A 15,343-nucleotide genomic window follows, 5' to 3' on the forward strand; every position below is an offset into this window, starting at 1 on the left:
TTGCGGCTGTACAGGACATTGGTTAGGCCACTTTTGGAATATTGCGTGCAATTCTGGTCTCATTCCTTTCGGAAAGATGTTGTGAAACTTGAAAGGGTTCAGAAAAGATTTACAAGGATGTTGCTAGGGTTGGAGGATCTGAGCTACAGGGAGAGGCTGAACAGGCTGGGGCAGTTTTCCCTGGAGCGTTGGAGGTTGAGGGGTGACCTTATAGACGTTTACAAAATTATAGGATAAATAGACAAAGGCTTTTCCCTGGGGTAGGGGAGTCCAGAACTAGAGAGCATAGGTTTAGGGTGAGAGGGGAAAGATATAAAAGAGACTCCTAAGGGGCAACTTTTTCACGCAGAAGGTGATACGTATATGGAATGAGCTGCCAGAGGATGTGGTGGAGGCTGGTACAATTGCAACATTTAAGAGGCATTTGGATGGGTATATGAATAGGAAGGGTTTGGAGGGATATGGGCCGGGTGCTGGCAAGTGGGACTAGATTGGATTGGGATATCTGGTTGGCATGGACGGGTTGGACCGATGGGTCTGTTTCCATGCTGTACATCTCTATAACCTGTTTCACTGGCAACTTTCAAATCCACACTTCTGCCACCTACAAAAATAAAAGCAACATATGCACGGGAGCACTATGATCTGCATGTTTCATCATTATGAGTTGAAATTGTGTTGATAATCATTATGGACCAGACCAAACCTCCTAAAAATGTATTAAGGTAATCTCCCAGCCCCCAACTTTTCTTTATTTTTAAAGGTAAGTGAAAGGCATTGTGTTCCAGATGTAATTTGATTGGTCAAATTACCAGGCTTGAACCAAAACACACTTTTTTCATACCCAGTAGTTAGTGTACAATCAAAAGAAAGAAGAATTGGAATAACTTAACTCTATGGGAAACCTTAACAGAATAATATATTATTTACCAACTGAAAAGCAACTCTTCCATTACAGTAATATCCCATAAACGCACCCTTGGCAAATTCAGTAAAATAGATTCTCTCAAAAGCAATTCTACAGTCCAGGAGGAAAGAACATCAAGAGAAAACTCATAGAGAGAGAATTCAAGCATTTTGCTGTAATAGCAAAAGCTGTATAGCAGCTTCCAAACTCAAAAGGCTACTGAAAATTAGACTAAAATCCTCATTCTGTGGGAGGTTGACCCTTATTCCTTCATGCTGATTCTATTCTTCCAACTTTAAGAAAAACCCAAGGCTTACAAGTTGTTTACTTTATCAGTTGAGAACAAACCACTTGTCACCTCTGTCTCAGCCTGTCTGCATAAAAAAACACCAGGACAAAATACACCTCCTAAAGCCATAGTATCATCACATAATGCTTCACTATCACTGTGTCAAAGCTTTAAATTTATTGATTCACAGGATCTAGGTATGTATGACCAGGCTTGCAAATACACCCTCTAGAACTCAGCGAGTTTAGTAATTAGCAATACTACCGAGCCTCTCTTGTTGATTGACAATGAAGGCTCCAGCTAGATCATATTTCGTGCCCTCGTCATCCTCAGTGCAAGCTCCATTTACGTATACTATGGAAGAGAATTGATTCCTCAGCTACCCACCTTCTCAAGGGTAATCAGCAAGAGGTTCCAGTATTCATCCTGATGCCATGAGATTTTACAGGATGCAGTCAATGTTGAAGAATCCCATGACATTTCCCTCCTGACTGCTTACAACTGAGCTACCATATCTGGTGGTTCAGGACATACCCAAGGTTGGTGATGATGACACCTGAGATATTGTAAGTAATTCTATGAGTATGATAATGTCAGGCTGTTGCCTGCCTAAACTAGCATCCATCATTTTGACAAAAGCCCTCAGATGTTAGTAAGAAGGACATTGTTGTTTCAACTGGTGTGCTGTTGTCCTTCTAGTGCCTAGGTCAATGCCAAATGGTCCATCTGATTTCATTCCTTTCTTTCTATTTTACAGTGATTTGATACAATTGAGTGATCTGCTTGACCAGTTCAAAAGGCATTTAAGAGTCAACCATATTGCTGTGGGTCTGGGATATAATGTATACCAGACCAATTAAGTATTCCAGAGTTGCTTCCCTGAAGGGCATTAATGAACCAGCTGAAATTTTTGAACAATCGATAAAGATTTCATGGACATAATTAAGCAACCTTTTAATTCCAGAACTATTAATTGAAAATAAAACCCCAGCTGCCATGGTGGGGTTTAAACCCACATCTTCAGAGAATTAACATGATGATCTGGATTACTACTATATGACATTGCCACTACACCATTGTCTCTCCATAAATCCTGGAATTCTTTTGCTTATAGAATTGTGGGTGTACCTATACCATTTGGCCTGTAGCAATTTAAGAAGCCAGCTCATGACCACCTTCTCAAGGCAGTTACTGATGGTCAATAAATTCTAGTCTTCCCAGTGAAACACATGTCACATGAACAAATAAGAAGAAATTTGTGTAACACCTTTCACAATCAATTTTTTTACAGCTAGTGAAGTGATTTTGAATTGTAGTCACTGATGTAAAGAAGGACGGGTGATTTATTCACATATGCTCCCACAAACAGCCATCTGATAAATTTTGGATAATCCCTTTTTTTTTATATTTATTGTAGAATAAATATTACTGAAGGTAAGATCCTTGCCTCTGGATACTTCACAAGTGCCTCAGCTTTGGCATCCCAGCTGAAAGGTGATACTCCCTCAGTAATAGACTAGAGTGTCAACTGTGATTTGTGTGTTCAAGTCGTGGAATTCTAATTTGAACCAACAACATTCTGACTTATAAGTTGAAAGTGCTACCAACTGAACCATGATTACACTTAACAGGTTTTACCTTTTTTATGCTGTAAGTAGTTGACATTCAGTCCTTTTTGAATAAGTATATTTTTTGCCAGGACCCACCTACCGCAAAATGCATCATGAATGTTTGGAGGGAATAAGTTTGGTATATGTCCTTATAGGCTAAATTACAAAAACAATGCAGAGGATTCTACTTTTGTCCCCAAAACATAATTCAAATTTATTTTGCTCTATATAGTTTTGGGCATTTCTGTCATTATATTTGCCAAGGCTAACCCTCAGAATAGGTACATTATATGTTTTTCCATTTCCATCCTTCCATTTGGTTAATTTTTTGGAATGTGAAAGAATTGGAGTGAAATTGGAATGGAATTATTTTAATTTTACAAATTACACAGATTCCTATTTAAGATTCAATCCAGTATATGTACTTCTATGTCATTCTTTTTTTTCCATTTATTTGTGTGTGAATTTATTTTTGGCTGATACATACAACAATTTTTTAGTTTCCATCTTTGTGAGATCAGCAAATGATGGTTTCTGTAGTATCAATAATTACTAAGTAAAGTGTGTTCAATACTAGTATGCTCCAAAGAATTATACTGTTGGACTGTGGTTTATTTTCCAAAATCAGCAGACACAAATGTTCTACCTTATCAGTTTGTACACTTTAATTAATGCAGGATTTTGCCTAATAGATACAAATTAGGGAACAACAGAGATCTGTATCTGTAATTACATTCATTTATCACACCAAACTTGTTCCTACAGGGGACAGATGGCACTGATGAGCCTGTGATCGACAGTGCTCTTATGGCTGTCACAGTCTATCAGGTGAGGAAGGGAGTTTTGGACCAGTGAACCGTGTGACTTTTTTTTCTTGCCCTGGTTGCAGGAAGCAGATGTGCTTAGTTAGTGTAGTAAATTAAGATAAAGAGTGAGGCCTTTGCAAATGTGCTTACTGCAGTGCATTAATGCTTTACAAAAAATCAGTGAAAATTTTGGTTTGCCTGTTTGTAAATTGCTATTTCCAGGTGGCTTGGTAACATCAAATTTGAGCAAATTATGCTTGGTTAATTTTGTTTAATAGGTACCTGATCATTCATAAAGTATTGAGTAATTATGTTTTCGAAATATCCACTGCTATTTTTTTCCCTGTAAATTGATACCATTTCTTTGTCTTAAGCTGAAATATTAAGTTAAAATGACCCAGAATCAAATGCCAGCTTTGGGGAATCCAGAAGATATGAAGTTGGTCTATTTTAGTAATGAGTCATATGCCAGTCTTTCAGAATATAAAAGCAGGAATGTACGTGTGAGGCTCTATATGGAGTAATGTGTGCAGTTTTGGGCCCAATATCTCAGGAAGGATGTACTGGCCCTGGAACATGTTCAGAGGAGGTTCACTAGAATGGTCCCCGGAATGAAAAGCTTAACATGAAAGACACATTTGAGGACTCTGGTTTTATACTGGATGGAGTTTAGAAGGATGAGGGGGGAATCTAGTTGAAACATACAGAATACTGAATGACCTGGACAGTGTAGATGTTGGGAAGATGTTTCCATTGGTAGGAGAGACTAGGACCCGTGAGCACAACCCTAAGAGTAAAGGGAAGACTTTTGGGAATAGAGATAAGGAGACACTTCTTCAATCAGAATCATTGCCACAGAAGGCTGTGGAGGCCAGGTCATTGAGTATATTTAAGACTGCGAGAGATAGGTTCTTGAGTAGGTTCTTAACCAACGGTTATGGGGAGAAAGAGGGAGAATGGGGTTGAGAAACTTATCAGTCATGAGTGAATAGCGGAGGAGACGCGATGGGCTGAATGGTATTGGGCCCAAAACTGCACACATTACTCCAAATGTAGTCTGACCAGAGACTTATATAGCCTCAGAAATACATCTCAGCTTTTATATTCTGAAAGACTGGCATGTGACACATTACTATAAAACACTAATTTCGTATCTTCTGGACTCCTCAGGGCTGGAATTTGAATGCACATTTCTCTGAATTTAAATTATTTAATATTTTATTTACTCTCAACATTTTCAACTATATCATGTTTCATCATGGTAAGGTGTATGATTATATAAATGCCTGTCTAAATGACATTTGCAATCCCATGAATATTTTGCATCTGATATGATTGATTAGCATGTTACAAGTCAACAGATACACTGACATATTGATTCTGGGACACTTAACTTAATATTTCAGCCGAAGACAAAGAAATGGTCTCAATGTACAGGGAAAAAATAGCAGTGGATATTTGGAAAGCGTAATTACTAAATACTTTATAAATAATCAGGTACCTATTGAACAAAATTAGCCAAACATAATTTGCTCAAATTTGATATTATCAAGCCACCTGGAAATAGCAGTTTACAAGCAGGCAAACCAAAATTTTCTTTGATTTTTTTTTCATTAATTTCTGCTCCTATGTCTTATGGTCTTATGACTATTCAGGTAGAGCAGAATTCATCAATTCTTGGTGGAAAAGACTATTAAATATCTATTTGCCTAGGAACCCAAGAAAATAAAGAGAGATAGTTAAAAGGACCTAAACTACTGAAATACTTGTCTAATATTCTGAATGAAATCTTATATAAGAGACAAATGAAACAAACAAATGCCTACAGAATGGGGATGTGGTTAATGATTCACTTTGGCACAATTTTCATTCAATAAATAGAAAAGATTGAGGATTGATTTTGCTAGTTTGAAGGATATTGGAAAGAAACTATATTTTGAAAGTAAAATGGATTGATGTAAGTCACCAATTGTCAGATTGATTTGTAAAGAGAAGAACCTAGATAATTATTGATGTCCTTGAAAAAGGATGTCTTGTATTTTGTTGAGAACCTGGAACATTGAGATCCGACTATAGAATAATGTGTTCTAAAAATATGAGTAATAAGTAATTTTTAAAATTTCTTTTTTTTTACATATGGAAAATATGTAAAGAACATTTAAAGAATGACGGATATGGGAGCTGTTAATAATTAGTTGTTTTAGAATGTGCAACAAAGAAGAAAAAGAAAGCATTGAACTGAATGTTACCTTTTTTGGCTTGTCAAAGTTGTGTCAAAATATTTGGAGGAATTCTTACTGTGAGACCAAGCATGATTTCTCATCATAACTAAACACTACGCCTCATTAATTACCTAACCACCGCTACGTCCCTCACACTTGATTCTATTCCCATCTTAAAATGCACCATTCTTGGAAAAACTCACCATGGGGGACATCTGCCAAAAGACTGCCATCCCTTGTGCTGTGCCATCTTTGAAAGGCCACTCTGCACCCAAACAAGCATTGGCAGTCTGTCATTGTCCTTCATCAGTAACATTACGCTTGACCAGTCACAAAAGTTATGATGCTCTCAGCACATAGCTGGCATAACCCACACCCCTTCACACATACAACAATATTATCTCACCTTTGTCTATTTTAAACCACCAGGTCATATAGTTAGTGTGTCTGTGACTACATCCCATCTAATCATCATCTCTGACCCTGTGCCCACTCTAGACTGACATTGTGTCATTATCCAGTAAGGCAACAAAATATGTTTACACAACCAATTAGATAATTTGCAAATGAAGCTTTATTTACAGCCATCAAAAGTGACCATATAGAGGCTGTAGTTTGCACATACACAAAGCAAACCAAATGCTGGCACCATGTCCAATGACTATTAAACATTACACAGTCGTCTGTTGCATTCAACTCTCTTCAACTGGAACCAGTATAAATCAGGTCATGTCAGGATTGTGGCATCTAATGCAGCTGACAAGAGCTTCTTCATCCTGTATTTACTACCGTTCTCTTTGGAAGACTGCTCCTGCACACCCTGTTGCTCAGTATTAACCTTGTTGTGTGGTCCAATGTACAGAGCACAGCACACCAGGATGATTTGGCACAGTCTGTCCAGTGCACCACTCCCCCAGACTGGTACGAACAGCAAACCCATATCTTCAGTTGCCTTATCGTTTGCTCCACCTTGTTTCAAGTAGTAAAAAAGTTAACATTGTACTTGCACGCTGCATACGTCAGGGTGTTGTGCCCTTGTTACAGAGGGTAGTCCTTGATGCCCAATAACCAACCTTGTAAAACACCTAGACTTTCAAATGCACCAAACACGCCAAAGTGCTCCAGGATGTCGGAGTCATGGCAGCTGCCAGGATAGTGGGCAGATACCTCCAAGAAATAGGAACTGAATAGACCTCTTCCTGATGATGAATTCTCCACCATTGTGATATGGCCGTCTCATAGCTAATTGTGTAAGCAGTCAATGACATCATACACCCATTGAATATCAGCAATGTTCTTGAATCCCACTGCCTGGGCTTCAGCATTGACCTTGTCATTGGGAAATTAAGTGAACCCATGCGATCTTGCAGAGATGGCATCAGTCCCTGTCCTGATGTATTTGTGGATACCCAACTGAAAGATCATTTATCACTCCCTGAAAGGAACACTAGATGGTGGAAGGCTACAGGAGTGCAAGGCAATGCTGTGAAAATGACAGCTGCTTTGAATTCCTGTGTGACTTGCTGCTTCCATGGAGTAAGTGAGGACTGCAGATGCTGGAGAGTCAGAGTCGAGATGGGTGGCACTGGAATACTTTACTGATGAAGGGCTTTTGCCCGAAACTTTTATTTTTCCTGCTCCTTGGATGCTGCCTGGCCTGCTGTGCTTTTCCAGCACCACTCTAATCTTGACATCAACATAGTGAATGTACTGTGCCAGCTGAGTGACCAATGCATTGCATCAAAAAGGAAGTACCTGTTGCACTTCAACTCCCTTCTCGTCCCAGACTAATATCAATCATTCACCTTACCAATGCATTCAACATAGATTGGTGTTCAACTTGCTAGTAAGATTATGAAACAATGGTCTGCACATCCTACAGTACCCTTGGAAGGTATGCAATTAATAATTCATCTTTGATCAGTATTGACAGCCTTTTAAACTCATTGCTGGTAACTTCCACATAACTGAGATGCCAATGTTCAATTTGCAAGGACAAATTTCTTGGCACAAATCACCTTTGATCAGCACATTTGCTCTTCACACATTACAAGTAGATGGTAAAATGATTTTAAGTGAAAAATAGTTGAATCACCTGCTTCAAATATTTGCCCCTTCGATGCCCTATCATCCAGAAGACATGGATCATAAGCTTTTGCCCATCAAACTGATACTCACTCTGCCAACCCCAAGCAATGCCTCAGCTATTTTTTGTTGCATTTTGCATCTACAAAACAGCAAGTAATTGCAGGGAACGCAGCTTATAGTCACCTTTGTCAGCTTGGCTTAGTCACCAGGTACCACCCCGGAGCCTCCATATTCACTTTTACCTCCCTCTACTCCATTAATCTTTTACTACCTATCTCACTCATGTGCAAAACTGCACACTAACCTTCACCTGTGACTATGCTCTCTGTCCCCTGAGCCCCAGCAATGCCAGCCGTGGTTCCCTACACTCCCATTCTGAAGGTCATAGTGGTGATCACTGTCAATAACTTCCCCTCCCATAGACTATCCTTACAACTCATCCCCAACTCTACAAATACCTCTGGAACACCACCTCCATACACCTCCCACAAACATCATTGGCTTCCATAATCCTATGGCAGTGATCCCTCTGCCTTTTTAGGCTTTCTCTTGAACAATTGACAAATTGTAATCACCCCAGGCATCTAACCAACTTCAATAGGCAGCCCATAGAACTGACTGACCAGACCGCTGACCAGTGTTTTTGCAGCTCCTTGACTGATGATATATGATTTCTATAATTACAAATGCTGGAATGATTCACAGTTTTCCCACTTCCTGGAGTTAGACATATCCCTTGACAGTCATCGGCCCGAGCGGATAATTAACTGTGACCAAATACCTGGACTGAGTGTGGACTGTGCCCATAACAATTTTGGCACCCCCTCAACTAGACCAAGGACTAGCCCCCACCCAGTTACTGATATGGTGATTTGATTGAATAAGCATGCAGTGTGTTTGCCATGCAGATAGCTTGGAAAAAGCTGTAAGTATTAGCTTGATGACTCATTGTTCCCAAACAGCAACTTGTTCTCCCCACTCCCCCACCTATCCAACCCCAGATCCCCACCAGCAAGCCTCACAAACAGCCTGTTTGTGGTCTTTGCAAGAGCACTTCAATAGTAATAGCTTTGGTTGTGGTTGAAGTGCCAATGGACTATCAAACACAGTATGGCATGGCAAGGTAAGCATGGTGTGGTGAACAAGCAGGTAACATTGTGTGATCAAGTACTAACACAGTAAATAGGTAGCCTTGAGATACAACCTAGTTCAGCCTGATGCAAAATGTCCTTGCAGTACCCCCTCAATACTAGTTGCTCGAGTACCCTGCAATGCAAGGCAGAGCTTAAAAAGCAGCTACAAGTGGATTGCTGAGATGCCTTGATGGTCATGATGGGTTGTCTAATGTTCTTTGATGAAGGGTGTGTGCAACTGCTGTCCATGGATTGTATCCTGAGGTGCCATTTGATGCTGAGCGATATGGAAACAGCTTGCAGGTATCAGTGTGTTGAAGTCGCCAGGTACCTGCTTTGACTTCCATGTCAAGAATTCTCAACATCTAGCTTGTTGGGCTCATTTGGTAAGATAAGCTGGATACTAATAAAGTGAGATAGGGCATTAGTAAGGCAGTTGGTTATGGAGAATGTGTCTGAATGGGTAATTTGCTACTACCTAGTAAGAGACCCACCTCACCACTTGGCAAAAGCACAAAAGATGTAGTGAGATGTTCCTGAATTCCTGGACTTCTCATTGCTTCTGCAACAAATCTTGCCATGTTGCACAGGCCTTTATACAATTTCACCCACTTTATTTCTTTGATGTTTTTACTATTGTCCAAACACAAAGCTGTAGCCACCCACCAAGGAACCAACCAATAAGTTGTTACTGTGTTGAGTACACTTGAATTGGTCCTGGTAAAAAAAACAAACAAAGCAATATCACTGGACAAAACTGCCCTGGATACGCCTGCAGAGGTGGGGTGACTAGTATCCACCTCTGCTGCTTGAAGAAGGTAACATTGTAGGTACAATTCACAATTACTTTCAGTAACTCCTCTTTTTAAAAACTGCAACATTTTCTTCTGCTCACCCTTGGATTAAAGCAGCATCTTTTCCATTTTTGAAGTCTACTGCTCTAAAAGTAAAAGTGGTTTTTACAAGAGGCAAATATTCTTGATCTCCTCTGTTAAAAGAATCATGAATTCAAAGAAAGATTGCAATAAAAACTAATTAGTTTATTTGTGCAAAAACCCCTGTTACTTAATGGCTTGGGGTCTACTCTGAAACATAGATTCATATCTGTAAGATCTTGTTTTTATTTAGAAGAAATGGCAGGAAGAGAATGTAAGAATAATCAAAGACATTGCAAATCAGACTGTTGAACTGCCCAGAGATTCATTGCTTCCCCAAGCTTACCATTCATATTCAGCCCAAAAAGATGCCACCTGGGGAAAAGAGTTAAGAATTGTTTCAACATTTCAAAACACAAAGTGGATACTGAGAGTCAGAGCTTCTTAGAAGACATGGATGGCCAGCTAAATGATCTTAAATGTATCTCTCCTGGTATAGAGGGTGACTAGATAGCCTCCAGACACTTGGTGCACTCTACCACTCAAAAAAATTTGGGACCCACCAGACTGGTTTGCTGAAAGCAGTGAGGGAAGTCAAACTCTGCCAGGTGAGAAACACCATTTTTAGAATAACAAATGCAACATTGTATTGTCTGCCTCTTATCTGTAAGTGATAACATCCTTTTTATCACTAATACTGAAAAGTTTGAAGTTACATACCAAGCTATACCACAAATGCAGTATGTCAAGCTGACTATTATAATCAATGTCAAAAACTTGCAACAGTCCATAGATTTACCTACCTTTCCAGTATTCTTTCCAGACCAGTTACATTGAGAATTAGGTCAGCAGCAGAATAAGTAAGCTCACAGTAGCCTTTGGCAAGTTACAAATAAAAGACACTCATCAAAAGTAAAGGCATTCAGAGCAGGTGTTCTTCCTACTTTTTTTGTATGCCTGTGAGGCTTGAATAATTTACTCCAGTTTTGCAAATGGACTAATCATTTTGACCTAATCTGCTTGAGTAGCATTTTATACTTAATTTCGAATTGTTCCAAGACCAGGGTCAAGAAATGAGGCTGAGTAATTTTTTTTCAGCTATTCATGTGATGTAGGTGTCACTTGCTGGCCAGCATTTATTGCCTGTCCCTAGTTGCCCTTGGGACAGTGGTGGTGGGCCCATATCTCTTGATATCCTTGCTTAATAAAAATTTGTCGATCTCTATCTTGAACCACTACAGTCCACCTGCAATGGGTTGACCCACAATGCCCTTAGGGAGGGAACTCCAGGATTTTGACTGAGCAACAGTAAAAGAATTGTAGTTTATTTCCAAGTCAGGATGGTGAGAGGTTTGGAGAGGGACTTCCAAATGGTGGTGCTGCCATGAATTTGCTGCCCTTGTTCATCTAGATGAAAGTGGTCGTGGGTTTGGAAGGTGCTATCTGAGGATCTTTGAAGAATTTTCGCAGTGCATCTTCTAGATAGTACACATTGCTGTTGAGCATCGGTAGTGAAAAGAGTGAATGTTTGTGAATGTAATGCCAATCAAGTGGGCTGCTTTGTCCTGGGTGGCATCAAGTTTTTTGAATGATGTTGGAGCTGCACCCATGATAGGATCTAGGATATGGAGACGAGATCAAGAGGAGGAATCAAACCTCTGCAGTGTTGTTGAGGATCTGGGTTGGAAGGCTGCAAAGAGTTTGGCAGAGGTGGTTGTGCTCTGAGTAGGAAAGTGGGAATGGTTGCAGAAGAAGAGACTAGGAATACAGAATTGAGAGCAGAGACTAGGATCGAGAATTGGAGTCTCGAAAGGCATGCAGATGAGTGGGAGTTGCCAAGGACCCAAGATCAAATGGAAATACTGCAGATGAAGATCAAAATTGAAAGAGGCATCCAGTGGCAAACACACATTAGGAAGCTCAAGTTGAGAATGGAGAGTGGAACAAGTAACGATGCAAGGAAAGGAAGTTTTGTTAGTCAATAGTTGTATGTTAAATAGTTTTATTTTGAAAAGGTTGCTTTTTATCTGCCTGAACTAAGTGTTTCACATTATATTATAGTTTAACCTCAAAGACCATCAACCATCAAGTGCTAATGTTTTGACTGTCAAATTATTTTGTTTGCTCCTTCAATGGAATTACACTTTTTAAATAGAATCCCCACAGTGTAAAAACAGACCATTCGACCCAACAAGTCCACACCAACCCTCTGAAGATCATCCCACCCAGACCCATTCTCCCACCTATTCATGTGACCTGCATTTTCCATGGCTAATACGAGGTAAAAACAAAGACTGCAGATGCTGGAAATCAGATTCTGGATTAGTGGTGCTGGAAGAGCACAGCAGTTCAGGCAGCATCCAAGGAGCTTCGAAATCGACGTTTCGGGCAAAAGCCCTTCATCAGGAAAGCCTGATGAAGGGCTTTTGCCCGAAACGTCGATTTCGAAGCTCCTTGGATGCTGCCTGAACTGCTGTGCTCTTCCAGCACCACTAATCCAGAACCATGGCTAATAAACCTAACCGACACATCTCTGAACACTATAGGTAATTTAGTATGGCAAATCCACATAACCTGCACATCTTGGACTGTGGGAGGAAACCGGAGCACCATGTGGAAACTTCCGCAGCCACAGGGAGAATGTGCAAACTCCACAAAGACAGTCACCCAAAGTTGGAATCAAGCCGAGGTCCCTGGCACCATAAGACAGCAATGTTGACCACTGAGCCACCATCCTGCCCTTACATCAAAGAAATCTAATGTTTAAAGTTCAGAGCTTATAAATTTTTGATTCAGGTAGTTGCCCATGTTTAATCAGGTGCAAAATTACATAAACATGTTGCTGATATAACCTGATGCGTTTAAGAGCAAGTTAGCTAAATACAGGGAGGCACAGAAAGGCAGATGGGTAGAGCAATATATAATGGAAGAAGGCTTGTGTGCAGCATAACCCAATTGGCTGAGTAGTCTCTTTCTGAATAGGGAACTCATTGTAGTTATAGTGATAAGCTGAGTATTTCCTGAGTTTATCAGCAGGAGATGGAAGGAAATTAAATTCTGTAGATAACGTGAATGTAAATTATTACATATTTATGTATTTAATGTCTTTCTGTATATATGCTTCTGTAAATCATTTAATTGTTAATAAATTCCTTCAGTGGTTTCAGTTTGTATAAACTAGGCCTAATATTTAATATTTTATTCCATCTGATTGATAGATAAGGGAATAGTAATCTAATTTAAGTCCCAGTATACAGCATTATTTATAAATAGGCTAATTGTTTGCTGCAGGCTATGCTAACTTTGTATAAAGAGAGCAATAAAGATAGATTTTTAGATTGCAAGAAGCACTGTCTATTAGGAAAGCTGAAATCATGCCATTTGCATGATGAAATAATTTGGAAAAAGACAGAATCAGAACTGAGTGTATTTGTGATGCTGTGGCCAAACAATTAAGGAATTCCAGCCACCTCATATAAATACGGACAATAAATGCAAGGATTCTATAGAGTGTGTATTTTATCAAACATATGTGTATTCTCAATTCATTTTTGTTTGCAAAACTACAGAATATTTGAAAAATGCTACTTGTTTTGAAGAAAGTATTAATATAAGAAGGGAAAAACAGATGTCAGGCTATCATGTTATGTGAAATATTTGGTCTAGAAAGCAATTCAACAAGGTCCTTTCAGCAGTATATATCAAGCCAAGAAACCTCTAATGCCCCAAAGGGCAAGGACAGCAGATGCATAGAAACATCCCACCTGCAAGTTACCCTCTAATCCATCCTGACTTTCATCAGGAAATTCCATGTTACTGATAATGAGTTCTGTGGGCCCTTACCTGGCTGATGAGCCCAATCTTAGCTGCATCTTTGACCACATATTTGGCAGGAGATGGTGGTTAGATTTCATGAACAGTAACTACATCACCTGCAGCAGCTCAAGATGCTGACTTACCTCCATCTTGTCAAAGGCAAATGAGGATGACCAACAAATGCTGGCCTAACCAGTGACAACCGTATCGTATGAATAAATACAAAATAAGTGACTGTTTTAGAATATAACTGTTATTCTAACCCATATTAATATACAAGGATAATCCAAGGAATTATAGACTTTTGATTTTGACATTGATATTAGATAGACTAATGGAATGTACCCAAAAATAAAGGACAATGAGGGAAATGAATATGATGATGTCACTTTCAGTAACATCCTAATGAAATGTCAACTTACCTTTTTTCAACTTTGTAAGGATCTGTGGTGAATACATTGTGTTGGCTCGTGCTTTGTTTACTGGCCGTTGGCAGTATGTTGAATTTCTGATTCATGTTTAAAACATGTTACTTATTTTACCATCCACCTTTTATAACAGATCATCCACATTAAAATGAATGAAATTGATGTAAATAATTGGGGCTTAATACTTTCCAAGTCAGGATTGACTTGATGGGCGTCTTTTTTATGCATTCATGGGAAATGAACTTTACTGGCTAGGCTAGTATTTATTACCCAACCCTAAATTCACAGAGGGCAGTTAAGAGTCAACTGTGGATCTGGAGTCACAGGTAGGCCAGACCAGGTAAGGATGGCAGTTTCCTTCCCTAAAGGCATAAGAGAGAGAAAACCTGCACAGCTACCGCCTTTGCTGTTTGAATTCGTGTATCGCTGGACATTGAAGTGCATCTGGGAAAATTAACAGTGAAATTCACAACTAATCTTGGAGGAACTGTTGGGCGAAGTTCACAGCACAGAATCAGATCAGTTAATTGTTGTTTTAAGTCTGTCCAAGAGAAAGGCTGCAGTAGTGGGTACAGTGGATTCTTTCTTGATTATATGTTTTTGGAGATAGGTCTCTTGATTAAACTTAAAATATGAGCCATAGCTATTAATTTAACCTGGGGCAGTGTTTGTAGAGGAATAAAACAGTGTTATTTTCTGCATCTGTAGATTGTGAAGGAGCAAAAATAGCCTTTGCAGTGATATGTACTTCTTATCAGATGTGGGACTTTAAAGAGAGTTTAAGGTTTACTGCGGATTATATCTCCCATAAATGCTGGTGGATGCGAATCTTATCAGATCGAGTGGATTGGTTGGAGAGACAAATAGAAGCGATGGGGAATTTGCAACAGCAACAGTATGTGATGGGTGGCAGTTACAGGAAGTGGGGAAAAGTCTCAGATACAGTCACATAGATGGGCTAACTCCAGGAAGGGTAAGAGAGGTAGGCAGCTAGAGCAAGAGTCTTTTGTGGATATACCCATTTCAAACAGGTATGCTGTTTTGGAAAATGTAGGGGGTGATGGATTCTCAGGGGAATGTAGCACAAACAGCCAAGTTTCTGGTATTGAGACTGGCTCTAATGCAATGAGGGGTACGTTGGCTTCCAAGAGATCAATTGTGTTAGGGGA

General features: G+C 39.5%; 1 protein-coding gene across 3 annotated transcripts in view; it reads left to right on the plus strand.

Annotated features, from left to right (window-relative positions):
• Positions 1–15,343, plus strand: part of tmem132e (transmembrane protein 132E) — a 713,836-nt gene that overhangs the window by 462,910 nt on the left and 235,583 nt on the right. The gene's annotated exons all lie outside the window — the stretch shown is intronic.

The sequence above is a fragment of the Chiloscyllium plagiosum genome, chromosome 28 (genome assembly GCF_004010195.1).
Source record: "Chiloscyllium plagiosum isolate BGI_BamShark_2017 chromosome 28, ASM401019v2, whole genome shotgun sequence".
Lineage (NCBI taxonomy): Eukaryota > Metazoa > Chordata > Chondrichthyes > Orectolobiformes > Hemiscylliidae > Chiloscyllium > Chiloscyllium plagiosum.